A 13,574-nucleotide genomic window follows, 5' to 3' on the forward strand; every position below is an offset into this window, starting at 1 on the left:
ATATGATCAGGACATCTTCCATGAAACAAGTTTATTACTGCTTTAGCTTGATTTATAAGGCCCTTCTGAGGAATTAGCAGAGGATAAGAGATACTCAGCTGGCTTTGGGAATCTAACATTCTTTTATCAGTGTTTATATTCAGGGCTGAAAAACAAACAGAAGAAATTTGTTGGAATTTGCTCTATCAGATTTCTGATATTCCAACCCACCAAGTGATTGAATGTGAGCAGCCTCATTACTCATTTACTCTAAGCACTGAGGATGAACAGACGTAGAAAACTTTCAAGCTGTGCAGAACCACAACTTCAGAGGTGGTGACAATTACATTAGAGCATTTCTAGGGAATGTGCAACTTGTAAGTATTATTTGTGCATGGGCAGGGAATGAGTTTTAGTGTAGGTATTGGGCAAATGTGCTTTGTGGACTGTTGTGCCCTGACTGCTCAAAAGTAATTCTAAGTGGCCTAATTAGAAAACAATTATATTTTAGAATTTTGAATGATTTGAAGGTTTCCTAATTGCTATAATAGAAATGGGAAATTAGAAACAAATTAACTATGGCAAAGTGAAAGGTGTTTAACTCATAAGACTTTTCTTTATACAAAATCTTTTTTCTTCTGGGTGAAGGAGATGTTCTAATGGGATCTTTGGGATGCTGGGTTGCTCTGAGGCTAATCATTTTGATAGGATACTGGCAAGGACACTAATGATATTGTCAATCATACAAATGTAAATGTAAACAAAATAGTATTTAAGCAGCATGAAAAATAGACTAAATTAATTGTGGTACTTATGACCACTTATGACCATGTCAGTTTGAAAAGAATACGCAAGTTAAATTGTTTTGATTATAAAAAGAGAAGTTTAGTCTTTCTATAAGTTTTTTTGATCATTCTCAAAGACAAAACACTAATCAAGTCACCCTAACCTTTCAGGCCAAGGGGTGTTCAGTGGAAGAAGAATAACAAATAGTTGACATTGCTTTGTTTTGTAAGAAAGCATCTTCAAGTCTAGAAATACAGCAGAGCAACTTTTCTCTGCAGATTTCTGCCTGTACAAAACTTTTACTTCCTAGAATATTTTTAGCATGACAGATCACAAACAACTTCAGGAAAGGTAGCAAATTCTAATTAGAATTGATCTAGTCTGACAACTGAACAATGGTAAATTGGATAGCAGAGCAGGGTTTTGCACAGTTTACTGACCAAAATTAATTGCACAGCCCACAGCAAGAGTTCTTTTTCACTTCAAAGTACTTATTTCAATTCCTTTTTACTTTCTTTTCTAATAGAATTTGTCTGTTTTATTCTTTGTTAAATGGGAGAATTATTGTTGTGAGATATCCTTGCATTGCTTAGTTTTATGCTGTTTTACCAAGTGAAGAAATAAATTTGGTGCTATGGTGCTGTTTGGGTGCTGTTTAGTCTGTGGCTTAACAAAACCTAATCCAATTTTACAGCTATCAGAATATCACAAGAAGATGAATGTGTACTGATATTTTACTCTGAAAGGGTTAACAATCCCTATCATGTTCCCATTTATCAATGAAATTGGTTATAGAGAATTGTTCTTTGCTGTCCATTTCAACCAAAGGTACTCTGGCTACACCTTCTGGCAGTCAAATTGTTGCAACTATCCTTTGGTGACTGTTTTATTTTGTTAATTGCTCTTCTGGAGCTCCAAAAATGGTTCTAATTTCAATGACCCTTTGAGTTCCTGTGTGTGCCATGATCAATTAGAAGGGAAGAATGAGAAACGGGACTTTTTGTAGCTTTTTAAAGTTTTCTCTTGCTTTCCGTGTGAGGTTGTAAGTTGCAAAGGAAGCACTTGTTTATCAGAGCATTAAGCAGGTCATTGTTTATGTTTATATACTACATGGGAAGAGCAAGACTGTGGTATTAAGGTAACGGAGATTTGAGTGCCTGTCCTAACTTTGGTTCAAGGAAGTTATATCTTAAATCTGAGCTGGTCTTGGAGCCTTATGAGCAGTAAAATAAATTCTCGAGCTTTTTCCTGAGCTATAAAGTGTTACTGCCCACTGGATTGTTTCCATGGGCTACAGCTGAGGGAAGCTTAGCCTAAGACACAGACTGTTAACACTTTGAGCTTGGTTTGCTTGCCAAAACAGTCATCAGTTGTCATTTGAAATCTCCAAAGGTGCTAGGAGTTTCACTACAGGGTAGGCAGATCTGATGTGAAACTTATGGGAGCTCATGCTTTTCTGCAGTGGCAGCTGAGGACCATGTGGGATCTCAGATAAATCAGAATGAAAATATGTGCAATTCTGTCCTATGCCCAGTCTGGTGGAAGCATGTCAATGCTCAGAAATAACATATGCAGAAATACTGTGTTGATAGGAAACTTGTGCATGCAGCTTTCCCTTCCGATATAATATATTCATACAGCCTTAAAACAGTATTTACAAGCAGCACAAAAAGAAATGCACAATATGTATATACATGCTGTTCTGTATCCTTAAAAAATCGTTTCTTTTGAAGCTTAAAGGACATAACATGTTTGACAATTTGGATTAGTCTTGCATTCTCTTATGAAGCTAAAAAAAAGAGAAAAAGCCAAGAAACTTCATTGTTTTCCTGCATTTTGCTTTACTTGTCCTACAGAGGAAAACTTCTGTAGCTACTGCAATCTGTACCAACAGAGCAAAAATGGCCATAGCATAATATTATCTACTTTCTGGGCAATCTTTTATTTCTTTAAAAACAAAGCTCTTTTCATTTTTATATGCAGTCACACTGAAAGAGCCCCAAAGAGATATTTTATCTATGTGTCTTTTCCCAGGTTAAATTTAGCTGCAGTTGCCTGTAGCCATCATCTAATTACTGAGTTGCCCAAACTAGAAACTTATTATTGTTTGCTTTGTGTGGAAAAAGCATACATTCCATATACCATATATTGTTGGGAATTTAGGAATTCCTAAAAAGTTTGTGAAAAATGAGCACAGAGATTATGTTGTTAATTTGAAATTAGTCAGTATTGGAGTACTGGATCCTCTTTTTCTATCACCTTTCTTGTAATGGTGAGAATTAAAACTTTCTAAGTAATAGAGATACCTTTTTTTTTTTTTTTAGAACAAATGTATTCATTCACTGTTTTTTTTAGCTGTGATAGTAAAATAGTTATATTTGAATTCTGGACAATCATGTATGTAATAAGCAACTGAGTAAAACTGTGCAGCTTCTATTATTCCATGTATCTCAAATAATCAAAGAAATATTTCAGCTCAGCAGTAACTGGCTCTGCTATCAGCTCTCTGTATTAGAGGGTGTTTAAGGAAAATAAAGCAAATGTTAAAATTAATACATGTAGAAAAGATGTGTTCAATATTGTGTGTACTGCCAGCTGTAACTTGCTTGGAGATTGTTTATATTTTATTTTGAGGTACCACAAAGAGATTACTTTGCTAGGAGCTGCATCTTGTACTGTGCAAACTCCCAGATGCTGCTGCTTCAGTGTTTTTAAATATTGGGAATACGAAACAGTGATTAACTCCTGGCATAGTTTTTATATTCTTTACAACTGAAGGATCTTAAAATGAGAAAAAAATTGATATTTTTTTTAATGATAGAGTGTTAATTTATTATTCTATGCTCATTTTTTATGGCAGTCATAATTACTTGCCTATGCCACATCAAGGCTGTTCTAATCTCAACTATTTTGTTAATGCCCTCAAAGCTTTTGACATTAATGCAGATCAAAATTGGCCCTCTCTCTCCTTTTTCTTCCAACATGAGCACTTTCTTCCCTGGTTCTAGCACTGTTTATGTCCATTATACTATGCCTACAATATAGATAGCATTTATTGAAACCAGCAAGGCAGTGATTCAAGCCAGGAAAACAGGAGATGTTTCTTCAGATGGTGCTCTTCACGATCCTTTCACAAGGCTGCTGTAGATGCTGAAAGTCTGGAAAGGTTGTAAAAGGGGTTGTCTGGGTGGCTAAAGGAAAAACACTTTAGGGACAACACCTCTGGCTTAAATATTATGAGTCAAAAACTGTTGCTGTGTCAATGTATCCAGGGAAGAATTTCTATGGGCCATTGTCAGTTGGGATAGATGGATTTTTAGTCTAAGCTATTTCAGACCACAGTCTTCCTAAAGCTGTTTCCTGGACGAGTGCTTTTGTACAAATATGGGTGCTACTGCAACGAGCATGTGTACTTTCAAAACACACATCTTGTTCTCTCAGGGGCCTATGCTCTGAAAATCATTTTTGGCTGACAGAAGGAGCTGGGGGACCCCACAGTGTTTCATGCAGCTCAACCCAGGAGATTAGACTCTTACTCAGATTTTCTTACCAACAAGTCAAACGCATGAGTAGGTGCGTAGATATTGTTTGCTCTCCCCATCAGCTGTGCAGGATGCTCCTGGCCCTCTTCTCTGACTAGTACTCCAGAGCCCAGCTCCCTTGCTTTTATACTGGATGAAGCTAAAATTGGAAATGACTGGCTGAATTTTCTTGATCATACCTTGAACACCAGAAAGCATATCTGTTCTTCAGAGAACCACATGTTTATCCTTGGCACAGTTTCTTGTCCCAGAGATGACAGTCCCCATTCTGTTAGTCAGGAACCTGAGAGCAGGCTTTTGGGCAGCATGCCCAGGGTCTTGCACAAAGTCTGCGTCAGAGCCAGGATACTTTGTACTGAACTTGTTGTAATTTAGGGGTTATATCAATAGTGATGGTGATCTGGAGAGTTGACACAAATGTACAACCTGGGAGTTAGGTCTGACTTTGAGCTGATAAGAGCATGAAGCAGCCTGGCCCATGTGCTATGTATTTTGGGAAGACTCTTCCCGTAACTGCTTGAGTGATTATTCTGAACAATGTGCTACCATCCGTTACTATTCTTATCTCTGCTACCACTTATCCTAAACCTGAGTCATCTATTGTATCTCAAGTGGATTTTATTGAGTGTTCCATATTTTATATTCTACATGATGGCATTGGCCCATTTTCTATAATCTTTTGTTGGAGTTTCCTGAACTGCAAATCACAGCCAAAACTTTCTCAGCCTGGGAAATCAAATATAAACTGACATAGTATAAGGAAGAAGCAATTATACTTAATTGGATTTCTTAATCAGAAATGGGTAAAAGTAAATCACCAAAATTGTGTAGTTTTTGAGTGGCTCTACCCTAGTGTGTTTTTAAAAATATCCTATTCCCAATACCACTCTAAACCTGATCTGCAGATTTTTAATGTGGTTGGATACTTTGTATATAGATTTTCTGAGCGAGGTACATTCTCACTGTTTTCTGATTAAAGAAAAATACTCTAAGCATTAACTGCAAAAACTTAGAGCATTTGTTAAAAACTTCAGGAAGTTATTTATAAAACACTTTCTTTTCCTAACTGGAATTACTGTATTTTTTATTGTTGGTAGTTGACTTTTCCTCCTTAGAACAATATACAAAAACTCATAAAAAATCCCCTTTTCAAGTACTTTGAGACACAAGTTCAGTCAGTAGCTTCATTTAGGATGTAAATGAGCTGTGTAGCATTCCAACTGCTATCTAAAGTATCCTTGTCATGATTCTCCCTTTTGAAATAGTAGTTGGGGTAGCCATAATGTTAAAATTCTGACATCTCATTTTCTACTTGCTGTTTAGGCTCTCTTTTAAGGCAGCTCTTTGTAGCATAAAGCCAGAGTTTAAGTAATCCATTGGAGATCTGCAGGTGGTAATAATCTTGTCCACTTAAAGTGGGGAGAGAGCAGGGTGTAGAGGTAAAACAATAGTTTAGGTTTACAGTAGATCTAATGGAGGAGATCTAATGCATCAAATGAGAGATTAGAGAGTGATTCATTTGACCATGCTGCTCTTACTCCTTCATTTCTGCTGGGTTGGGAATGTGCCCTGTTGGGAAGCCAATATGGTCCAGCATGGTAGCAAGCAGGGAGTTACTGTAACCAGATTTTCTGTAATCACTAAAATAGTGAAATAAACTTGCACTTGCTATAAATGCAGCATTTTCACAGCAAAATATCTGTATACATTACTTCCCATACATGATGAATCTACTGGATTGACTGAAATGAGAATGCTCTCTGTCTATGCTAATATTTAATTAGAGGAAGGTTTAGAGTCTAAACTCTTTAAAAGCTTAAAATTCAGCTTACTTCAGTCCTGGAAACTTAACTATAACAATTTTTCTAAAGGATAAGCATTTTCTCTGTCTTTCTTCAGTAGTGCACTGAAAATCATTTCCAGTTGTAAAAGCCATTATAAACAACCTGCAGATATGCAATGTGTGGTGACAGCCATATTTATCTCAATGTTAAATTCAGGAATAACCTTTCTAGTTTCTGTAGATGTGGGAGGTGAAAAGATAGACCAGTCCTGGCTAAGTTTCAGAACAACCTGGATGTTTCATGTTCATTTGTTCCTTTTGTCATGGTTGTTGTTTGTTAAATGATCATTTCCTCCACCAAATTTTATGACAATAGGTTTAGAAACCTAGCTTCATTGCTCACCTCCTTCTCTCCATACCAGTGGTGAATAAATGGACCCAGGTGGAGGAAAAATGTAATAACAAATGGTTTTACTTTAATTCATAATGCCCAAGAGGCATAAATTTTTCCCATATTCCTGCTACCAAGTCTAGGCTGACTGAGATGAAAATATATGAGGATGCTAATTCTTCTGTAGAATAATTCTTGTCTTGTTTGCATTTTCTGGTGTGTGTTTATTTTTATACATCTAGGACAAAAGGAGGAGACAAAAATCAGTTCTATGGCTTGTTGGTGTCTCAAATTGTTCGTTTGATTTAATTAAAATACCTATGCTTGCTATATTTAGGATGAAAACGAAGCCTTAAGATGCCTGAGTCTGGCAGACTCAGCTGTATTCCTGTGGGGATCAATATTGGTCCAGTTCTAGTATGTGAGGTCTTGTAGCACTGAAAAAGTGCTCATTTCAAAACATGAAGATTCTGATATTCTAGAGTTCATGCAAAAGATAATGCATTTCTAAACAAAGCCTTCCCCTCAGGTATTTGTATATTCATGGATGACTCTTCCTCAGGCTGAGCAGTCCCAGCTCTCAGCCTGTCCTCACAGAAGAGCTGCCCCAGGCCCTTCAGCACCTTGATGGTCCTCGGCATGCTTGTGTCTCTCTTCCTGGGGAGTCCAGACCTGGACACAGCACCACAGTCTCCAGGAAAATCTATGCTTGTTCCTCTCACAGAAACAGAAATTAGCAAAGGTGCAAGTTTTATGCAAGTTTATAAAAAGCAGACGAGGATTCAGAGTGTCTGTGGGGTTTTAGTGCATGGGAGGTCCCTGCTCTCGTCCCTGGTGGACCAAGCTGCCATGCTGTTGACAGTGAGAGACACAGGCATTCAGCATTCAAAAGAATTCTTCTTTCTGAGTTGTTTACAGAGCCCACATGCCTGTGTAAATCTTCTGAACCACTCTGCCAGTCTCGGGGAATCTGGATTACTCTGACAGCTCTGTTAAGCACTCCAGTGCCTAAGTGGAGGATGTAGAGGAGATAACACAGCTTTAAAATTTTATCAGTGGTTGAAATATTGCCCCTCATTTGGATCATCCATATTCAAGAAAAATTAAATCAAGCCAAAAGAAGTGCAAGTAGAGTGTGTAGGTTCTTTGGTAGAGTAGGACTAACAAGACATGGTTCTTTCTGCTTAATGAAATGAGACCTGAGGGGAGATAATACTTCTAATAGTAAAATGTGAGGTGAGGAGAAGAAATATTTACATGCCTGGCATGTAAGTTCAATAAATAAATATAGACTGGCTATGAGTAATTTAGGATTAGAAATTAGAAGATTTTTACTAACCTGAAAGAAAAAAATCATTAAAAAAAATTAGAGACACTGAATGGATTAAAGATGGAAGGTGCTGCATTTAGAGAAAATAAATAAAAATCTTGCTTCCCATGGTAGGAGAGGAAAAGGCTTGATTATCTAGGAATGTCTTTCACTTTGATGTTCCAATCTCTATTTTTTATCATCCATTTTAATGTTTCAAATTTTCCCATGAACTGACTGGATGGAATTTTCCATAGCCTAGCAAGGCACAGAAGTGATTTTTACATGATTATTGATGATCTCTATTCCCTAGAATATGTCTGTTTACTTAATTTGCATAGTGAGAATACAGGTACCACATTCTTGGTCACAGTTAAGTGACAACCTATGGTTTTTCCTTGTTGTATATTACGTTTACCTTTAATTTTTCCTTCATGTGAGGAAAGGAAAGACATAATCCAAAAATTTCCCTTCAACTCTATGCATATATTTCAGTTTCTAATAAAATCAATTTTTTCTTCAATTGATTTAAATGAAGCCAAAGTTTTAGCAGATGTTTTTGAAGTGCACCTCCACTGAAGATGAAATATATTAACTTTTTTCAATTATACATATGTAGTTCAGAATTTATAATCTAAGGTGTTTTGTTTACTTCTTTGTGCCTCATTATTACTTCTGCACTGGAGCTCAGAAGCCACATATTTGCAAATATAATTTTACTTGGCTAATTTATAAAAGCAGAGGTTTTCTGGAAACATGATAAAATCCATATCTGCTCACTTAGGGTGGAGGACTTTTCTCAAACACTTCTATCTCTTCAAAAGGGCTTTTTCTTCCTCCTAAAGATTTTCATATCAGCAAAGGCCAATAACCCCTAGATCTTTTTATGATTGAGAGGATGTTTGTTTTTGGAAAACTTTTCCGCCAACCAGTGATTTTCTGGTTTCATGATGTCCAGGTTCCTGTTTTTTTCCAGATTATGGTGCCCCAGAGTCACTCTGTGCTTTTTCTCTTGATGAAATATTGTGAGAAATAGAAATGGTGCATATATATATCTAGCAACCTGGGAAACGTGAAAAAAAAGTGTTCTTGAGGCATTTGTGGCATGAGAAAGGAGATGTTTTTTCAAGAAGCTGGCCTGGATTCACAGAGGTATTGTCATGCAGTGTCTTTTCACTGCAGTTGACTGAAACAAGACACAACTGTTTAGTCAAGGGCTTTCTAAATTCTTGTATGCTGTTTCCACATTTACATTGTTACAGGCATATTGAGATACACAGGTAGATTATACAGGAGCACACATGTGCATTTCTATACACTTGTAATAAAAAGGAAATAATCAAGACATTTTTAAAAGCAATGCTCATAGAACCATAATATCACATATTGAAAAAGACTCTGGAGATAACATTGAGTCCGACCCTAAAAGATATAAACTCAGCCAAATATAAAACTCAGGAGCCTGGGTTGATGCAGCCAAAAGAAGAGAAGACAGTATAATAATGAACTGAAGGAGAATGTGACGATTCTGAATTAGCTAACAAGATTCAGTCTAGTAGCTGCATGTACTCTTTCAGTCATGACAACTGCAAATGTACCTAGTATGGCCTCTATTTTTTTCTTGTAAAAGAAGATCCCACCTGTAAGAAAAAGAGTCCTATTTTGACTTCTGTGGAAGCAAGTTCCTTATCAATTATCTCTTTCACAGTTATGACAGGAGCTGAGAGTGATGCCACACCACCAATCTTTTAATCTTTCCTCACTCTCATTTGAGGTGAATGGTCCTGTCTCTTGAGGCATCTCTGGGACTGGCTTAAGTAGATTCAAAAATAACTTCCTGCCACAAAACAGTTCAGGTTTTTTGTGGGTTGTTTTGGTTTTTATGGTTTTTTGTTTGTTGGTCTGGTTTGTTTTTGTTGGGGGTTTTTTTTGTGGGTTTTTTTGGGGTTTTTTTGGTTTTCTTTTTTTGTGGGTGTGAGAGGGAGGGATGAGAAGGGAAAGTGAATTTTTATGAATGTTTAACAGAGGGGATTCTCTCTGTGAGTCCAGTGGGCATTGGACTGAGTCCAAAACTAGGACTGAGGGCAAAGTCAGGAGCTGAGCTGTTAATGGAAAGAGTAGGTTATTCTTTCATCTCATTTATAATGGAATGTTAAATCAGCTCAAATTGTAATTAATAGCTTCAGCTGGAAAAAGGGTATCCCTCAAAAATGAATTATTCTAGTTTTTTGTGTCCTCATGTCTTTTTAACAGGTTTTCACAAACTCTGGGGCAGTAATCACAGTTTTGCCATTCAGACCCTTGCATCCAGCTTGCAAAAGAACTCAAACAACAAGCAATTTGCCTGTGTTTCAGTCTGAGTGGTTCTTCTGTTGCTGCTCCATTGCCATTTGATAATATATAATTTTTTGGTTTCTCATTCCAAATTGCTTTGCACATTTTTGTTTCAGTCACACAAATGTAGTCTCTTGGTCGTAGCTACAGAATGAACAAGGATTTTCAGTGTATTTTTGTAGTGCTCCATTACACTTAGAGCATATGCTGAATAAATAACAGATCATCTATAATGCTGTTAATATGTGCCAAAAGACACCATTACATAGCAAATTTATTTTTCCTTAGTCTTGGCAATGTTAGGACAGACAGCTCAAGTTTAAGAGATGAGTGAACATGGGGAAGTAACACCTTTACTTTTTATAGACATCCACTTCCATATTCCTGTCTTTTGGATTTTCTTTGAGGGGTTAAAAAGGAACTTTTTGTTCTTTATTAAGTGTACAGTGAGTTGATGAAAGATCAAAAAAAGAAAATTAATGATTTATTAACCCTAACCTTCATGCAACTAGTGTGTTGCAGTGAGGGCATTGTAGCTGTCTTTTGAAAGCAGAAGGATTTCACCACTGCCTCAAGGAGATAAAATGCAGTTATTACTGAAGAGCAAAAGTTTATTAGTCACAATGCAAATGTGACACAAAAGGATTAAGACAGACACCTAATCAGAATGTGATATCACCTAAAGGTCTTTAATCTTCCTTTTATTCAGTTATTGCTACTCTGTGATTGAAAGTTAGGAAATTTCCACAAAGCTGTTTTGTCTTCTTGTGAAAGGAGTCTCAGCCTTTATCAGCGATGCATGTGAAGAATTGTGGAATAAACTATTATGGGGAAAAATATTTATGTATAAACAACAGGAAAAGCCCAGGCAATAAACAAGCTAATTGGACACATTCATTTTAGTGATAACACACAAGTTCAGGTTCCTGTTTCCCACTAGTCATTGGGATGTAGCAGTTTGAAGGGCTTAACAGCTCCCTTTGCTGGCAACAAGCAAGAAATGCAGTTTTTGTGTGCACTGTCCCTGGTTCCGTTTGCCGTAACAGGATTTAATTAGCATCACAGGCAATATGTCCTGACTCCTGCCTTATGAGAGTTATGAGTTATGAGACAGAGAACTTTTCAACTATTCACAAACTTCATGGAAAACTATAAATAGGTGATCAAAAGAATCAAGAAAACAAATTAAATTAGTATAAACATACTAAATGAAATTAAGATTCAACCACAATCACAATAGAAAATCAGGCAATTACTCTGTATAACACAGCAAAAATAAGACTGACTGAGAAAAGTAGTTTCTCTAACGTATACTAAACAACAAAAAAACTAGCCCACAGCTTACCCCCTTACTAGGAACCTTAACTGGACACAGAATATTCACCTGAAGCCTTTCCTGAATCCCAAAGGCTAAGTCTCTAAACCTCAAAGGGGAGTTCAATGCCCAGCCCTGGCCTGAATGCAAGTCCCTGTGCAGAAATCCTAATGAGATGCCTGAAGCCCTCGTCACCCTAACCCATGGTCTTCAGACCCTCACTCGAAACCTGAAGTCCAAGAGACTTTTCCTAATCTTAGGCCTACCAAGACAGCAGGGTTTGTGAGGTTATGGAGCAGATGCCTGGGGAGATGATTGTAATGGGCAAAAACCCCAGTGTCATGTCAGGAAATTTGAATTAGTGTAAATTGTCAAAACATTTTATTACTGATAAAATGTTCCCATGCCCCCCCCCCCCCCAAACCCCACCCAAACAAAAACAAAAACCACAAAAAACCCAAAGTAACAATAAGCAAAAAAAAAAAAAAAAAGAAACAAAAAACAACAACAACAACTCAAATCCAAAAAGTCCAAAAGCAAACAAACAAAGAAAAAAAACCCCCTCCAACAGCATTTCTGTTTTCATGCCTTTCTTGCCTCTAATCCATTTGCTGTGTTTTATGCTCAGATCCTTTGGTGAGGCAATGGGTGATGCAGGAGACTGGGGTTGGTGTGTAGCAGGTCCTTTTATCTTTATGCTCCTTGTTTCTTAACTGGTCCAACATAGTTTCCTCCACCAACCACAGTCCTTGAGAGTCGCACCTCCTCCTGATTCTTCCCTCTCTCCCTGTCCAGTCTGATATTTGTCTACAGCCCTTGCTCAGGTTGCTCTTTCTTCTCCAGCACTCAGGTTGCCAATTTTTGGCATTTTTACTTCTTTTTCACCCTTCTTCACTCCCATTTTCTCTAGTATCTTCTGCTCTAGCATAATTGTCTCTTTTCTTGTCCCTTTACCTCAGCACTTCCTACCTAACCTCTCTTTGCAGGGGCTCCAGAAACTCTTGTGGTTGTGTCATGAAGTGCATTCCCCGTGCATGGGCTGAGTCTGGCACAGCACGGTCCATGACTGCTCCCACACAGGCCAACCCTACAGGCCATCATGAGCACAAAATCCAACCACTGACCCTCTGGCCGACCAAAGCCCCTTCTGGAGTCAGGGGAGCAGGGAGGCCGTGGGACAGGAGAGGAGATGCACACCAGAGGGAAAGCCCTTGGTTGCTCCATCCATGTTATAACTCCATTAAGGATGTTAATAGAATTACTACAGGGATTAATCAACTTCATGCGTCTGGGGCCCCCTGTGAAAGGAGCTGGCTGTCCATAGGGTGAAGGCTGGGCAGGAGGGAGCTCAGCCAGCCGAGCAGTGAGGAGAGATGGGATGTGTATGGAACGTGGAGCCATGTCCTTTGCTCAGCCCTCAGCATAGGTCCAAGCACAGTCCCACAGTGCTAATAAAGCCCTCAGCCTTACCTCTAATTCTTAGCCCTGTGACTTTCTTTTCATCCTTAACCTCAAAGCATATACCCAAATCCTGAGACTCAATACCTATCTCTACTCACTCTACGTTGTGCTTTTGCTATCATGTGCAACCATTAACACTAAACGTTTTTTTTCTAGACATTTTTGAAAGGTTTTTTCAGGAAAAAAAATTTCTCTTGAGTGCAGAGACAGAAGTGACATGATTCAAGTGATGCCACCTGCGGCTTTCATATGATTCTAAGTCAAGAAAATCTATTTCACACAAAGTCTTTCTCAAGATGCAGAAAGCTGTTGAAAGCCATATAATAAAGTTAGTAAAAGTTTTTACAAGGTATTTTTATTGGGGTTTTTTTTTGTTTTTTTTTTGTTTTGGGGGCTTTTTTTGGTTTTTTTTGTTTGTTTGGTTTTCGTTTTTTGTTTTTTTGAGGAAAAAATTTCCCAGAATATAATAGAGGTCAGGAAAATCGAAGCACTTATTCTGTGTGAATCCACCATACTGTTATAAGTTAGGAAGATATATAGAGGTATATATACATCCACATGGTGAAAAGTTGTGCTTTTCCAGTTGGATTAAGTTCTGTGATTACAGAGCACTCATTCTTTTCGCTAGGCTGTCACTTTACAAGTTGGTAGATTTGTGTTTGTGATTGGAGTTC

General features: G+C 37.7%; 1 long non-coding RNA gene across 1 annotated transcript in view; it reads left to right on the plus strand.

Annotated features, from left to right (window-relative positions):
• Positions 1-301: 301 nt before the first annotated feature.
• Positions 302-13,574, plus strand: part of LOC132086216 (uncharacterized) — a 69,384-nt gene continuing 56,111 nt past the window's right edge. The window contains exon 1 of the long non-coding RNA XR_009420385.1: positions 302-356. This is a non-coding gene — a long non-coding RNA (uncharacterized LOC132086216). The remainder of the gene's footprint in view (positions 357-13,574) is intronic.

The sequence above is a fragment of the Ammospiza nelsoni genome, chromosome 2 (genome assembly GCF_027579445.1).
Source record: "Ammospiza nelsoni isolate bAmmNel1 chromosome 2, bAmmNel1.pri, whole genome shotgun sequence".
Taxonomy (NCBI): domain Eukaryota; kingdom Metazoa; phylum Chordata; class Aves; order Passeriformes; family Passerellidae; genus Ammospiza; species Ammospiza nelsoni.